The following is a 17607-nucleotide window of genomic DNA, read 5'->3' on the forward strand; positions in this document are numbered from 1 at the left end:
CCTCACCAGGATGTGACTGACTTGCAGCTGATACAGGTCTTGGCAATAATTTCTCAGTGCAGGCCTCCTCTAGCAGAGCTTTCTGTGGAGATGTGGAACATCACAGCCCCAGGTGTTTGCCACCACAATGGTCATTATGTTGAGGTCCTTCAGAAATGGCTTCCTGCATGCAGAATATCATCCAGTTTCTTCTGGAAGCTGTAAGTGTGGAGAAAAGCAAGCACAGAAAATTCAGTAACTGATTCCCCAGCCACATGCAGTTTTACCACTTCCATAGATTTTTAGATTTCACAGATTGAAATCAACTTTAGCTGACACTTCTATTGCTTTTAATTTACTATATTCACTCTTTGTAATGACTTTCTCATGTTCCTGCTAGTGCTAGCTTCATTAGGATCCTGTCTTTGTTGTTGCTCTTTATTTGGCATCTGAAAAGTACACAGACTTCTGAGCTGTAAACATTGAAACACATTAAGAGGGGAAACAAACTGAAGATTTCACTTCCACACAGAAAGGTTGCATCACCAAAATTATTGTAAAATTGAAGGGAATCAAACTTTTAGTTTGCTTATGATCTGTACATTAAAAATTTTAGAGAATTTAAGCTACAAGAGTTCAGATACCTACCTAAACTACCTAACTGAGGAAACGTGGCTCCCTCTGTAGTCAATGAAGAGAAAGAGAGAATCATCTCCAGGTAGTAGTTCCAGCCCAAGAGATGAGCATTGGTATATTATTTTCCATGAAGAACTAGAAATCCTCCACTGTAAATACAATTTGCCTGTTTTGCAATTTTCTAATGCTTTCATGCATCTTTCACTTACTTTGTTTCTCACTTACTGAAAAAAGCCTTTAAAAAATATTCATGTACCAGAGAAACTTGCATGCAGATTTTTTCACGTGTTCTAAGGCCAGGTTATGTATAAAGCTTTCTCTTTTGAGAATTTGGATTAAATATTCAAACTTTTAGGAGAGTGAACACCAGCCTCTGTAACTCAGCCTTACATCTAATGTCACACCCAATTAATGCAAAAGCCCCACAAAGTCAGCTCATCCATGCTATTTTATCTGTATGAATGGATTTGTGGTAACTGTTTCACACACTGTTCTTCTGCTTTTTGCACCGCCTCTGCTGATTTGGCAAATAAATATCAGCCTGTTTTCAGTACACACAGAAGAAATTTTGCATATTGATGAGGTTTTCTTCTGCTTTAAATGTAAATGGCTTTGTGCTATATGAAAACCCTCTTTCCTGCTCTCTTTCTAACATGTAAATTTACACAGAAATTAAATTACTTTTTTCTTAAGTGACAAATGTGGCCAAAAGGTTTGAGACCCTATAAATCAAGCAAGGTTGCTTTTTAAGTTGTCATCTATCTTTTGCAGTATAAGTTAGGAAAAAAAATATTGTATTATCTTCCATGACAATGGAAGATACAGTTGGTAGGACTGAAATAATAAATAAGAGTGTAACAGCTGTCTACCTTGCTCTGGGGCCAAGCACAAGTCATCTTAGTTTGCTGTTAAGTTAGTGGGAATTGCTCATCTGCTGAGTAATTGGCGTGGCTTTCAGAAGTCTCTTCCTTCTTTCTCTGAGATACACACACACACATGTAAACAAACTGGTCTTTTAAACTACTAGGATTTATTTTAGAAGATATTTTCTCTACAGTGTTTGACAAGAAATTAAAGCAAAAATTCCTAAGATTTCTTTGGAGAATTTCAAGTTTTTTAAGACCTGTAAGAATAATGGTATTTTGCGCTTAAAATTGTTTTCAGGTTTTCAAAAAAAACCATAAAAAATATATAGAAGCAGTGTTTTTCACTAAAAAAAATCTGTCCACATTGAGACATATTTTGTTTGCTTGTTTATTTTCTTTACTTATCAATCTCACTCTGTTTCAGGATGTTCCTTTCAACAGATTACAAAACTGCATAAAATGATCCCTGTCATTCTTGTAGTAATTTTCTGTGCAATATTACTGACTTCAGCACAGCTAGTTGACATTTTGATTAAACTAAAAGGAGAAGGCATATCCTTCTTGCAATAGATGATTTATCAAATACATATCTTAAATCTGTTGCTTTCACTAATTAAAACAACTTTGCTGATTCATAAATTTTTGGCCAAGCCCAAACAAATCTTCCACTTATACCGTCAGACATGTTGCTCTGCTTTAGGATTTTTAAAATCATTATTCATGGAAAGAAACAATTAAAATTAGTAAAATATGTTTTAGCAGCTAATGCTTTTAGAAGTTGTTATTTTTCTAATAGAGTTTATAATTTAAGAATGGAATTCACTCATTTCCAATGTATCTTAAACCTTGTTTTGTAGATTACTGCAAATTCATTGAAGAAAAAAACCAGAAGCTAATATTGGTGACAAGAAGGATAAAAGCAGAAACACAGCAACAAATACTTTGCCTGTTTGAGAGAAAGATTTGAAACTTTACCCAGCTTGTGAGTAATATCAGATTTCCTTCTCCTTGTCCTCACCCTCCTACTGAGATCAAAAGACAATATTCCTGCCTCTTTGTAAGCACTGTGCCATCTGCATGGCTCCGTTTGCAGCAGCAAAGTCCAGCTCTCCCTCTGTTCCCCCACTCAGATGTATGATACCGTCTCTGCTGCCAGAGATCTGCTGTGGTAGGAGCAGTTTTCTTATATGTGAGCCTAGCAAATTGAAACCTGCCCCCTGTGCGCAGTCCTAGCTCAAACAGCTTTGCACAAAGTCAAACATCAAGATCACAGTCTGTGTTTTGAGGCAAAAAATGAGGAATGCGTGCTGATTTTTTTACTGCCACAAGTGTAGTGGACAAAAATTCTGGTTTTCAAATATTTGTGGCCTGATGGAGTTATCTATTCTCTTGCTACACTGATAAAGGTAATATGTATAGGAAGCCACATGAAATGTTCTTCAGATGGTGGCCTCTCTGTCACCATCCAAAGACGTGTTGAAACTCCAGCTGACTGGGGACCCGCCTGGCCCTGATGGTCTAGAGAACCCTGCTTATTTTAGTGCAGCATGACAAATCCAAGCTTCCCATGGGTATTTCCAGCCCTAGTGGTAGTGCTGAGAGAGTACAGATGATGCCTCTCTCAAAAGGTTATGGGCCAAATCACTTGGAGGAAAGAAATTTTAAGAGGAAGTAAAAATTGTATTAACTGAGGAAGAACATTTTCTCAGATGGCCAAAAGTCAGAGCTTAACATTTGGAAAAGAGGATTCTCCTGTTTTTCTAAAGAAAATACCTGCAAGTAATATTATTCAAACAAAATAGAAAAAAAAATGAGACATGGATAAAAAACCCCAAAACAACTAAATTAAGAAAATTCACAATCTGTATAACTTAGACATTAGAAATTGAAAAATTACAGGTGAAAAGGGATTGTTTATTGAATAAACATTTCTGGTAGAAATAACTCAGGAATGATTCTGTCTCTTTGGAATCAACTTATTGTGGATATGTTTAGAAGTATTTTTAATAATACAGAAAAGGTGAAAATGCTTAGAAATTATTTTACTTTCATGTGGGAGTGTTCAGACAATATTTGGGTGAAAGTAGTAGTGGGTGAAGCACTTTTCACTCCAAGCAGAATGTGGGCATTTTCAGTCTGCAGGTTTGGCCACCTTGCTCTTTTGCTGAATATAGGGCATCTCTCCATGTTTTGTAATGCCATTAGTCAGCTTTTGTTTTTATGTGATCCCTTCCTGATGTTTGGACTATTTGAGGACTTCCCATGACACTGCAGGCTCTCAGGTCAGCCATTCTCTTTGCCTCAGTGGGTTACCCTCTTGGTAAACCCACACTGTTTCTGATTTCATGTTCTAGATTTTGCCCTTTGATGCTTCACAGAGGAAAGTTCAAAACCTTAAAACCCTTCTGTGCTGCATTCCTTCCTTTGATCTCTGTATCATGGTACAGGTTTTGTATCTGCTTGAATTACAGGGAATATATATCTACCTCTTAGAAAGTATCCCAAAAGTGTGGATATCAGTAAGACCAAGACATCCAGGTCACAGAAGTACAACCCTGTCTGAGACCTTGCAGTGGAGCTCCAAGTCTGTGGAGATGGTTGTGGAAGAATGAGGTTGTTCACTATCCCTGCATAGCCAAAATGGAGCAGTCTGTTGTTCTTTATAAAGACTGAAGAGCCAGGACACAAATATTCAGGAAACGCCTCTTGCTAACAGCACTAAGAGCTTTGAGCAGGTGTGGAGGTGGGCTCTAAGGAACTGCAGTACTCACACTGTGCCCAGCCAGGGTCTGCTCTGATTCAGCCCCCTGAGCCAGGTCCTAAGCTCTACCAGCCCTCCCATTTAGGGAGCAGCACAGCCCTGCCTGCTGTGCTGTGGGCAGAAGCAGTGAGCTCTGCTTCAGCACTCTCCCAAGGGGACACTGGGGTCTCAATCCTGCAGGACCCAGAGCTCCTTCCCCAGCCTCTCTTTTGGAACAGAGCTATGATGTAGGACACAACCATCAGTGAAGAGGATCACTGTGGTCCACCTCCAGCACCTGGCTCTGAGCCACTACACATACACACATTGTGGGATTTTTTTTTTAATCCTAATGGCATTTTTTAATGTGCCAACAGGAACTCTGAGCCTTCAGGATGCACTGAGTTTTATTTTCAAGTTAATTTCAAATGGAAAACTTAACTGTGTATTTTGCTAAAAGGAAATTTTTCTGTAAGCCAACAGCTGGCTTTTTAAAAATGTGGTCCATATTTTTAGCCCAGAATCCCCTCTGAATCACTTTTTCTTGAGTTTTGAGGTTTTACCTCCATTTAGCTCCACCACCATCAGTAGTCCTCTCTGTTTCCCCAAGGGAAGGCAGAACAGGACCCGGCTTGTTCTCCTGAAAAAACAGAACAGGAAGCCAGTGTACTAAACTCTGATTATTTCTCTGGCTCTGTGTATTTCCTGAGAGATCTTGAAACAGAATAATATACACAAGTTATTTAGCTGGAGGTGAGCTATGAAGATGATTAAAAAAAAAATTGTGGAGGGAGTGGATGAAGATAGCACATGATGGCTTTTGCAACAGCAGACTATAAAATGCTCCTATCTTTTAGGATACATCTATGTGTGTATTACAATCAGAAAACAAATTTCTGTGCTTTAGGCTGGTCTACTTGCACTGAAAGAGAAAATTCGACAGCTTTTGCTCTGTGAATGGGTCTCTTGTCTTTTGGGCGGGATCCAGGCAGAGCAGTTGCAGATCTGTCACCGGACAAGCCTATCTTTAGTCACTGTGAAGTGACCATGGATGGGCATTTTTGGGAGTGCAAAACACAGCTCTCTGTTAGTTTCACTGGTTGTTGTGTGTGCGTGTGAATCCTTCAGATGAGTAGCAGCTGAAAGGGTTTGATTCTCTTCCCATCAAAAATAAATTGCAAAAATTGTATTGATTTCAGTGCAGGAGGATTGGACCCTTAGCCTTCAAGAGGATATTTAATATATTCCATTACTAGCATCTTAATGGGATACAGCTATACCATGCTGCACACGGAGCTACATATGATACAGCTCCCTCAGGCTGCTCGAGAATATGCTCTCCACTTCAGAGACTAGTACATAAATACAATTCACATGCTCTGTCTTTAGTCATGCCACAGTTTTGTCAACCACATCACATTTTTCTGCCTCAGGCTGCGGTGTGTGCTGTTAACACATGTCTTCGGACTCAGGTCAGAGAGTGCAGGGACAGCATTGCATTGCTTCTGTTTTCATGGGACATTCCTGTCTTTTCTTGTCATGCAATTAACTTGCCTCATTCCTATTTTGGCTTTTTATTATTGTTATTTTTGCCTACCACACAACATTCATTTAATGTAAATACAATATAATTTGTACAATTCATTCTACTGTATTTTTCAAGTAGATGTAAAAAATGCTGAAGTGTAGGAAAAAACTTCTGTAGCATATGACTGTTCTGAGTAAGTGAAATCCACTAATTTTCTCCAATTGCCTCCAAATCTTCTTTGCCATGTTTTCTTTCAGAAGATTTTCAACCAGTGATTCCTTTAAATTGACTGAAAATTATCATAGGTTGATATCTTGATTAAGCTTTGAACTCTTGAGAATTAGCAAGGGAAAAAACTTTGGCCCACTTATAAAAATATTTTTCCCAGTCATAGAGCTGGTCAACGGTTTTAGAATTTCCATATGAAATGGAAAGGGGAACAACCATCAATATCTCTTTTATATTTAACCAACACCAAACACCCTGCAACTGAAGATGGATGGTGGATCAGGTCAGGGGTTCTTTGCTGCTCCCTATCTTCATGAGCAAAGTCTCTCCCAGGATGTTGGCATTATTCTAGGATTTCCTTCCCTCTCTCTCTCTGGACTGATTTTGCCATGGCCTAATGTACACAGCAATGAAGTAGATGAAAGCTGACCAAGGGCATACAGAAGGCAGTTCAGCTGTAACTGCAAATCCCTCTTCTGTCATCCTTGTTGACTGACCCCACCCATCAGAAAAGCTTTTGTCTAAGAAAAGCAAAATCAACATAAGACTGTGCAGCCGGGTGGCTTGCTTTGTCTCCATCAGTAGCAGTAGCTGGATGAACAAAGAGACTGCTCAGCTTCCTGTGCTTTCTGGATTCAAAATGGAGAATACCTTACAATAACAGTTACTTCTTTCCTCTTGGACACACTTTTCATAGAGAAAATGTAGCTTAAAAAAATCACAATGTCTCTGTGTTTTTTGTAAAAATTTAGTGGCTTGCCTCTAATGTTTCTAATGCATAAGCATTCATTGCCACCATTGTAAATCTTTTAAAGCAAAAGAGAGTGAGAAATATTAATGACAAAGGGGATAAAGGGCCTATTTTTGAGAAGTTTCTTTCTCCGCTGGACATCAAAATAAAATGTAAAAGGCAAACTGGTCTTCAAAACATGCAGCTGAAAGGAACTCTGGGGGTAGGCAGGTACACACAGCCACATTCTGGCCTCCAAATAGAGTTTATGTTGTGCCATCCAGATGAAGATGGTCACTGTATCATTGCAGAACTTTGCTCTGGCCTTGTTTCTGTCCTTTCCTTGAGGCCTGTCTGGGTGCACGGTGTGGTGGGACCAGAGCTCTTGGGGATGGGCAGGGCCCTGCCTGGGTGCCCAGCTCCACCTCAGGCTGGGAGAAGGCACAAGAGAAATGTGGGACATTTTATCTCTTATGGTGGGGTCAGCTAAATAGAGAGTGAATTCTAGAGTGGTGAATCTCTCTGGGATGATTTGAGGTGTGTGTTCAGCCCCACAACTTTGTATTCATTATGAGAGCTTGACTTTATTGAATCTGGTAAAAAGAAACTGGAAGGGAGCCTAAGTTGCCCTTGGCAGCGAGTGAAATATGTATTGGTCCTGTTAGCCGTGGTCCTGAGCTCTCAGTGGTGCAGACAGGAGGCTGGGGAGCTGGTGGACAATGCTTTCTGCAGCAAAATCCAAGCAGTTGTGGAAATGTAGTGCTGAGTTTAGCAACAGAAACAGGGGAATCACTAGCCACGATGACAACTAGCAGCTTTCTTGTAGTCAGAGTAAGGAAACATTGGAGAGAAGTGGTGGAGTTGCCATTCCTGGAGGGATTTTAAAGACATGGGATCATGGTTTAATGGCATATTTGGTGGTACTAGGTTAATGTTTGGACCTGATGGATCATTGTAAAGGTCTCTTCCAAACTAAATGATTGTATGTAGCACATGACTTTGCACTGCTCCTTTAGGGATATGTTATTTACAGGGAGGGAAAGGCTGGCCAACCGAGCTTCAAGAAACCAGTCCTAACCCCATCCTGGCCTTTTCTGCAGCTGCAGCCCCTGCAGGGTGAGAGCTGACAGAGCTGGGACAGCCATGCCATTTACCTGTGAGCTGTTGGACTGCCTTAGATGACTACAGCCCTAGTGCTGTGACCCTGCCTTGCATGCATGGCTTGCTCTGCATGGCTGGTTTGGGCCAGGCGATTGTGAGTGTCATCTCAATTTCCTTAATTGGTGACGTGACTAACAAAGCCTCTTAGATACCTTTGCTGTTACAAATCTCCTCTTCCCTGGTGCAGAGAGAAAATGTCCTTATGTGAGTACGGGACAGTGCAGTGGGTCTTGTCTCTAAAGCAATAGCATAAGTTCATTAAGGCCATGCTGTCCTGATTTCTCATTCCTCACAGATAGCTCAGCATGAAGTGTAAGCCTCTCTTTCTGCTCTAGGCACTCTGTGGTCTGATTACAGCCATGCAGTACTACATCCTCCTCCCATGGGATAGCTGACGGTACTGCAGCTATTAGTTCAAACCCTGAAAGCTTTGGTTTGGGAAAAGGCGCACAAAGACTTGCAAGAAACAAAAGGGGAAAAATACCACAAAATTATGTGGAGTAAACAAGATCTGGTTTGCAGAGGCTGACTAGAGACAGTTCGGCAGAGGCACTTCCTAAAGTCACAAATTTTCTTTGCTGCCTCTGTGTCTGTTTCCTGAAGGACCTGAAGTGTTTTCATGGACTCCAGATGTAAGACAATAGGTCGTATAATTGAATACCCAAACCAAAAGCATATCACAGCTGCTAAATCGTATAGTTATCACCAAAATTTAGTATTTTTACATCAAAAGTGTCATTTGGTTAGAGAACCTCAGGTACAAACACACAGAACAGCCTCTTCTGTCAGGCAAGGCAGGTCTCAGGATCTTAATTATGGAGGTCTTCATGTTGATTAGGCATCATATGTGAGAAAGATAAAATAAGTAATTTTTGTTTTGGTAAAATATATTTATATTGGCATTTTTTAAACCCACATATCATTTGTGGAAACATTTCATTCCCAGTTTAGTCCCAGTAGTACAATGTTCAGAAAACCAAGGGGGAAAAACAAAGTACCCTAGTATACCATAAAAATAAAGTAGGCTGTGGCATTTTATGTAAAACAGGAAGGTGGGGTAGGAAAACACCTCTGTACTAATTCTGAAAAGGGAGCAGTCACTTGCTTGAGATGCCCTGATGAAACAATGGAAATTTTTGCATGAACAGCTGCTCACTGGCGTAAGCACAGGTTTCTGGATTTGGCCAGTCAGTACCAACTCAGCTTTGTTAAAAATAAGGCCCAGGTATAATTTTTATTATATCCCATGGGCACCCTTTCTTGTGATTTTATCGATGTACAATTGAAAGGAAACTCATCTAGAAATAAACAGACTGATGTGTCACATCCTGATATTAGTGCAGAGTTACAGTTTGTGGCCCATGTTCAGTGCAGCCCTCGAGTGATCTGTTCCAATAACGCAGATAACAGCCAGTAGGATGATTCACCCATCAAGCAATAATGAGCAGCCATTGCATCACCTTCTGTTGTTTATTGTACCCTCAGGCTTTTCAGAATACAGTTGCCTTGATAAAAAGATAAAAGAAAGGAACATAAAACTTGTGTGAAAGAAAAACCTTATTAAACTGAATCTACTTCTTGTCTCCTCTTTCTCTGTTCTCTTTAAAGTTATTATTAATAGGGTTAGACTGTTTGATAGTGAGCAATGTTTGAATGAGATACATTGCTGGTGGAGCAACATCTCTGAAGGCTCTTGGTGCTTTAGTCAATGAATAGATGAGACTCAAAGTATGTAGGATGGATTAGAGCCAAGTCCAGCCCAGGAGAGAGACAGGTACATTATGGGCCAAATTCTAAACACTTTGTTCCGCATATTTGCATTGTCCGGAGGTCAGTAAGAACTCTGCCAGCATAAGAGACCGGAGTAAAACTTGAATGATCCTCGCAGGCTTTGAAGCTATAATAATGTTTATGTCTCAACCTCCTCTCAGAGTTTATAATGAGCATTAATTAAATACACCTCAGGGCTCCCTATGTAAGAGTAAAATTCCCTTACTCCCACTAAAGAGAGAGAGGAAACCAGTCCTTGCACAGGAGGGTCTGGAGTTTCTTCTGTCTCTGGGTCTTATTTCAAAGGACTTTGAGTGGTCAAGTAGACATCAGATTTAGCTGTGACCACAAAGATTTAGTTGTGACGTTTATCCTGTGGTTCAATTTTCAGGAACTCTGACCTCTCCCAACTCCCCATATCTTCAGGCAGAGATTTTGCTTAGGGATCCATATGCCAATATTCTATCTATCTTTAAGAAGATGGGGTAAAGCAGTAATCTATTTAGTAGACAGTCAATGTAAAAGATGTTGAAGATAGTGAGTGTACTTAATTTATGTTAGGTAGGCACCAAGAGCAAACTTAGTAATAAATACACCTAATTTGTTAGCCTCAAAGGTTGCCAATATGAAGTCCTCTCAAGTCACCAGAGAAATAATTCAACAAATTAATTTAAGTAGTTAAAACAAATACATTGATCTGAATGCAAAACAAGGTGCCCAACTTCACTCTGAGAGGGAGCACTGACAAAGCCTTTGTTACAGAAATGGCACTGGATGTGTCAGTGTGAGCCACAGCATACAAAGAAATTATGATGTAGAAAGACATTTATTGCCTGTGAGTGCTGAAATACTTACAGGAGCAAACCTTGACCATTGCCATCATAGAGCCATTTGCTTAGATGTGGCCCATGTGCCTAGATAAGCTCTTCTGATCAAATGACACTTCAGTTTCCTATCAGCTGTTCCACAACCAGCACCCACAAGAACCCTGACAATGGTGAAAACTTGGAGGGTGGAGAGAGACTTACTGTACAATTACAAGATATCATGGTTCATTCTCTGTTTTGCTGCTGCTGAACAGATTCCACATGTGACCATAGTCTGCTCATGGGCATGCAGGAGGATTTCTGCTCCTTCAGGTGGTAGCACTAGCAGAGCTCTCTGTTTGAGCTCACTGGTGGAGTTTAGGTCATGACCACCACTCATCTCAGTGGCAGCTGAAGAAAGCAGAGAATAATGTTTGGCTCTTTTAAAGAGCTACATGGGAGAATCGGCATGGAACTTTTTATCTCTAGAACAGGCTCCTCTTGGGCTGTGAGTCCTGCAATACCAGGCAAGTGTTTACATGCAGATCCCCCACACAATCTCCCTTGGAGACTAATAACCTAAAGCAAATCATCTGCACACTATGTGCAGGTTCCCTTCATACAGACCATATAGCTCCAAAAGCATAGGAGTGTACACACTTGTAAGAGTTTCATGCTAATTCTCATATTTATTTCTTTGTATTATTCCTAAAATTTTACAGAATTAAATCACTCTTCCTTTTCCCTAGACTAAATTAAATTTGCAGCACTTCTACTTTTCTCAAGTTTTCATGGTTTCTCCAAATTTTCTGTGGTACATTTAAAAGTAGTATTTGGTTTGTAAGTTGTGACATTTTCAATTTAGTTTTTTATATCTAGATTATGCTGTAAAATCTCACATTTATTTAGCTGTCTAAAGTAAAGAAAAAGTTACAAACTTTTGTCCCACGTCTGAGACAAGACTTTCCTTATGGCAAAGTGACCGTCAGGAGGAAACTAGCCAGACAGTCTGAGTGATGACCTGTGGGGGGGTGATGGAAGCCCCTCTGGGACAATGCTTTTTCCTGCTTCTGGAAGTCCCTCCTATTTCCACATTGGCTTCTGCATCCGGTACTTTACCAGGATTCTCTTTCACATCAAAGCATCTCTCCCCGGGCTACACATGTAGGGGCACAGCCTTAGTTTCCATGGGAAATAGTTTTATCCCAAAGGAAAGGGAAAGAAATGTTTGGTTTAAACATGCTTTACACTCCCCCTTCTGTATAAGGCACTCTGTTGTTGCACTTTCTCTGGTCCCTTGGGGTATCAACATGCTCTTTACCACACTTATGCTTATTTTCTTACTTGAGGTGTTTAGAAGGGGCTGTAGGGAAATTTTGCTTTCATCCATATTGGTTAAATAAGCATCATCAGACTGAAAGCTTGCTAAATTAATTGCATCAAATTATTTTTTGTTGATTTCACCCTTAGTATGAGTTGGTCCCAGTTCTATCATTTAAAAGGACTTTATGATGTAGGTAACCCGGAATTTGTGTTTCTCTTCTAAAGTTATTAGAAATACAGAGGGAGCCAATGTATGGGTGATAAAGCTGTTGCTTAGCTTCCCTGAATTTATGTGCAGGGATCCATGAATTTTTCTGGAAGAGGAAGTCAAGGAGGTGTTTTTGATAAAGAGTTCAAATCAGATATTAGTTGCCTACTTTGCATTTTGTTGAGAATTTTGTGCAACTTCAGTCAGCCCACAGAAAAAAAAAAGAAATTTTTGGAAATGAGACTGCTCTTGAGTTGTGTGCTCCTCTTGGGTAAAGAAGCTACCACGAAAAGTTGCAAGCTTAATGATAGTAGCTACAACATCTTAAGGTTATTGGTGGGATGAGATTTGTAGCTCATACCAATCTAGAAAACAGATGAGCTTTTGAGTGCGCAGTCCCTTTTCTAAGCTTAGCAAGAAGACAATAGCATGTTTCTGGTTTGACTGTGAGTGTGGGACCTCTCAAAACTACACAAGTGTTTGCTGGTAGCCATGACTTAGACCAAGGAGGAAACAGCCAATGCTTTCCATGGTCAGGATGAAACCAAACCTGAACACACTAGCCACACATGTTCCTCCTTATCCCAGATACTTACAAAACATGCAATTTGGTAGCCCAGTTACTCTCTTTTTGAAGTCTCCTGAATTATTTTGTTTTTCAACTGTTGATGCCATTGGTTCCTCCCCTATTTCCCTCTGTTGGCACATAATTTCTTTAGGTTGGTTGCTCATGCCTTCAGGGTTGCTGGGTTTCATTCCATGACAGGCTCTTTGATTTTGCCTCTGTTTGGGGGTGGGTATGTTTTTTGATTATTTGAAGTGCTTTGAATGCTGACTTTAATTACATTGCTTTGCAAGAGGCTCTTCTACAAGGGTTGCTCACTGCAAGGCCTCTGACTGGCTCAGTAGCCATGCTGCTGGGTGGAGAAAGTGCCATGGAACATATGTAAATGTTTTATTGAGACAGTAGCCACTGAATGCAAAACTGGCAAATTCCCTTTAAGAATGTGAGACTTTGTGTTGTTTTGTTTGCTTTATTATATATATGTATATATATATATATATATATATTTATCAGTACTAACAGAAACTAAAATGCTTACATCTACCATGGAAAAGTGCTAAATCTGGAAACAGATCTCTAGCATCTCACTCAGAAGTGTGGCATTTTTCTTAGCAACAGATTGTCAGGCAGGGCCCAGCAGAGTTGAGGATGTAGATGAATTGGAGACTGTCCAGAAGAAAGCAACAGAAATGATAAAAGCTTTATAAAACATGAGCGATGAGGAAATGTTAAAAAAACTGAGTTTGTTTAGTCTAGAGGAAAAAGACTATGGGGAAAAATGTATGAGTTTTTCAATATGTAAACAATTGCTTTAAAGAGGACAGCCATCATTTGTTCTCCATGGCCACTGTGAGAAGGATAAAAATAACATCAACATCATTTGCAAGAAAAAAAAAAAAAGCTAAGCAAGGCTTTGGGAACTAGGTTTTGTCTGGACGTTGAGCTCTTTCATTGGCAGATTTGAGAAGAGGTTAGACCAACACCTTACAGGGAGGTGGTAGCTAAACCTTATTGTAACTTATGGGAAGGTATAGGAGAAAATGACTGCATGAGATTCTTTCCAAGACTTCCAGCTTTATAAATTTATGAAGAAGGACTTTGAAGGGAAAAGATTTGAGCTGGGTGTAGCTGCTTTTTCTAATTGGTAACTCCAGTCACCCTGGTGTCATTTCAACAGTAAGAAATTAAGTCTTCTCTGTGTCAGCTTTTCTGGGAAGAGTTTTTAAAGCCATACAGCTGCTCTGTTTAGCAGAAGCTCCCATTCTTTCCTCTTTGTTCATCCTCTTAATGTTCCTCCATGAGATGTAAAATACATTTTGGTCTCCTGCTTGAAGGACTTGGAGGAGCCTCATTCAGCTTCTCTCACAGGTCTGAAAGAAATCCCCAGTCTGCAATCACAACCAGTCCAGTCTTTCCAGCAGGGAAAATGGTTCATGGTGCCATGGTGGGATAATACAGTTGCAGGTTTTAGGTATCACACCTCAGGCAAAGTTCTGGGCCCTCACTGCCACCCCGAGGAAGTTTTCAATGCACATTCCTGTGATGTTAGGGTATTGGGCTTGTCAGTGTGCACCAACCACCATTGTGTGGTCAGATTTGTAGCCCTGTTTGCAACAACAGGAGGAGTGTGGTGTTTGCTGTGCCTGAGTAACAGTGGGATTAAAATCATCTGGGGAATGGTGCCTCCTGACCCAGCCAGTTGGTGGGTCAAGGGCAAAGTGGAGGAACAGCTGAAAAAACTGAATGCTTTAGTAAGGGTTTTGAAACCATTAGAAAACATTTATGCAACACAAGAGGTTAACATGGAACCTTTAGAAAATGTCTGTGTTTTTTACCTTCAATGTATTTTTCAGGGAATGATAATTCATTTATAACTAATTGCTAATGGATTTATTATTATCAATATTGATTTCACTTGACAAGGCAAGGCATAAAGTTAACAAGTGTGAGGCATTGTGTGCAAAACATGAAGTACCTCCAGGTTCATTGCCTTGCCAAGTAGGTTGATCAAGAGCCAAGCTTGCAAAATGTGGCACCAAGGGACCCCTTATTGCCAGTCTGCCAGGGAGGACAAAAGTCCTGGAGGCAGAACTGCCATCAACAGAGGAGGCATAAGCAGGCAGCCTTGAGCAGGCCATGGGGGAGGTAGTATACTTCTGAGATTAAATCCTATGTGTCTTAATAGCGACAACTTCTCTCTACAGTATCTTTCAACATTCTGTTAATTAAAAAAAAAAAAAAGAGGACTAGGATAAATTTACAAAAATAAATAAATTAAACAGAAAGTAACTTCTGCCAAAAAATGAACTTTCATGTTCAGCTTGAAACTAACTTCCCAGGAGCCAGCTTTCTCAAGAAATAGCCTGTTATCAGATAAAGGAAGGACTGAATAAGAAAGATAATTCCTTTGTTATGAACGTCATCCCCCTTTATCAGGACATTCTCCCCCAGCTTTTAATGCTCAATGTATTTCCTCTGATCTTTTAGCATCTTTATATTTTCCCACCTGTCTGTCAATCTCCTCTGAGGGTATTTTCCTTCTTGAAGCTAAACTTTGCAACACAACTAAGAGAAAGCAAACAGAAATTTCTTCAATCACTCTCATTGCTTAAAAATTCATGATCATTTCTATAGCCAAAGGCAGAAAAGCTAATTATTTACTGTCCCAACCAGTTTTAGCACCTCCCGGGAAAATGTGCTGTTGAGCCGGCTGCATGGATGCATCCGCAGCAGGCAGCTCTCATGGCTGGGACCCAAGTGGGCCAGCATCACCAGTAGGACTGCTTCAGCTTTGAACAGATCTGCTGCAGCAGGCTAGCTATAAGGCAGAGGAGCTCAGCCACCAGGGACTGAGAAGACAGCAGCATCTTGCTTTTCTCCCTTGTGAACCTTCTGGCCATCTTCATGTTGGCATTTACAGAAAAGTGAGCTATTTAGGAAAAGATTGTCATTTTCTCTTTTCAAAGTGCAGCCCACTTAAGCTTGGTACATAGGATATAATGGAAAAGGAGCACCAGTAGAATTCTGGCTGATGCAAGCAAATACCTGTCCAAAATGATTCACTGAGTTGTGGCTTTGCCTTTCTGTTTATGTGTTTGTTTGCCTTTTATGGAAAGATGCCCAGCTCCGGTTACTGCTGTGAGAGATTTGGAGTTGCTCTCTATTCCACACTATGTTGCTGTCAGATTCCATGGGAAGATCATCTATAAGGGCATCCTCTTCCTCATCTTTTTGAGGGAAATCTTTCCCTCTCTTTCTTGTGTGTTTTCCAAGGGCCTTACACAATCCGCTTCTGAGTTCTGATCCAACATTTGTGACTTCTTTGTAAGATGTTCTGAACCAAAAAGACCTTTCCCTCAAAACCTCAAATTATTTGAACTGCCCCATCCAAATTCCCAACAGACTCTTCTTTCCTGTCCTTCTCTTACTTTTTGTTGTCAGCTGGAGTAGACTTGCTACATTTCTCTGTAAAGACTGAGGAGGATAAACCTGGATACACAGACATTGCTGAGGTCTCACTGTGGGCTACCTCAGGCACTGTCTGTTGTTCTACACTGGAACAAGAAGAATAGTCAGAAGAGCTATAATATGCAGTAATTTACCTGGTGTCTGGCAAGCTTTAATTACCATTGCTGATTAAAAAGACCTGGGAAGGCTAAGTGTGAATGATGGGCATCTAGCACAGGTGGATGGTCAGGGGTGATAGATCAGGCATGACATGATGATACAGAGAGGATACTGTGCTGTCAGCACTGGAGCTGCATGTGTCAGAACTAAGAAAATCAGCAGCTCTGAGACAGCAGCGATGGGAAGGGCCCTGCAAGGCAGGGAATGAATATGAGGGAACAAGACGTGAAATGGAGAAAAGGGTATAGGTATGGCAAACATATCTATGATTAGCAGGTGCAAAAAGGTAGACTCATTCCTTTTCACAGTGAATGTAGTGAAAAGGACTGTGCTATTCTTAACCCTTGGAACTAGATTAGGCTATTGTGCATCATAAATCAACCAAGCATATGTGTAGTCCTAGCCATGTATCCAAGACAGCCTAACTTCTGCCAAGGACACCCCACAGAGGTGCTTGTGGATTCAAGCAAAAGGCAGAGGCTTCATTATGGTATTTAGTCTTCTTAGACTTCAATACATCCAAAGGGCTGCTCAGAACCCTGCCCTGCTATTTCTCTACCATGGCCTTTCCCACATTGGTTGTGCCCCAGCTCCTAGATGTCCCAGCTCTTCCTCCCATCAGGCTTTGGCTTCCTTTCACAGCCCCATCTCAACATTTTCTCTCCTTGCCCAGAGCACAGCAGCCACCCTGTCAAGGCCAAAGGCTCCCACCTGCTTGTGAGGGGCAGTGCCACCTCCTCTCAGCACCTACCTGGGGTACCTGGCTTGCACAGCTGGGGCTGAAGCCAGCACAGTTCACCAGCTGTGAGGAACACCTCGGGGTGGTCTGCTACTGTTTCTGGCAGAATAATTACACTGACCCATGCAGGTGAAGTTTCTACCTTTTCACGTGGTTTCACTGAGAGAATTCAGCGTTGTTTCCCAGGGTTACTATGAGCTAATAGACTGCAGACATGGAGCAATGACAGGATTTTTCCCTTGTGAAGGCACAGGACTAGTGACTTTCCCCTTCAAGGAAAGCCCTATTCCCTTCCTCCCATGCTTTCACTCTCCCATCTACCCAGCACAACTTGATGATGCATTGATTGAGTAAATTGTTCAGAAGGATGCAAACATCTGGGTGTTGGCAGAGTGTCTCCCAGATGGCCAACACTCTTGCTTCCTTCTTTTTCAAGATGAAAGGGTCCATTTTAAAGCCAGTTAAAAGAATATTAGAGAATTGATCCAAACACAACAAAGTGAATAGGCTGAGTTACATTTTCATCCTCTACTGCCCTCTATTGAGAATGTATACATCTGCAGAAAAAAAATCTAAACTGCAGTTATTAACAACAAAATTCAGCATAGAGTTTTATCTCCACAAAAAATCACTATTTTTAAAAGCCCATATGTTCAGTTCCAAACAAAGCTTATAATTTTGCTTTTTGATGTATTTTTTAA

General features: G+C 40.7%; 1 long non-coding RNA gene across 4 annotated transcripts in view; it reads left to right on the top strand.

Moving 5' to 3' along the window:
- LOC135298960 (uncharacterized) overlaps nt 1-17607 on the top strand; it is a 167866-nt gene that overhangs the window by 135469 nt on the left and 14790 nt on the right. For 3 of the 4 annotated variants that reach the window (XR_010361005.1, XR_010361008.1, XR_010361007.1), the window contains exon 2: nt 2339-2463. This is a non-coding gene — a long non-coding RNA (uncharacterized LOC135298960). Of the gene's footprint in view, nt 1-2338; nt 2464-3952; nt 6583-17607 lie in introns of those variants that run through there. The other variant, XR_010361009.1, reaches the window with a different exon arrangement.

The sequence above is a fragment of the Passer domesticus genome, chromosome 4 (genome assembly GCF_036417665.1).
Source record: "Passer domesticus isolate bPasDom1 chromosome 4, bPasDom1.hap1, whole genome shotgun sequence".
Lineage (NCBI taxonomy): Eukaryota > Metazoa > Chordata > Aves > Passeriformes > Passeridae > Passer > Passer domesticus.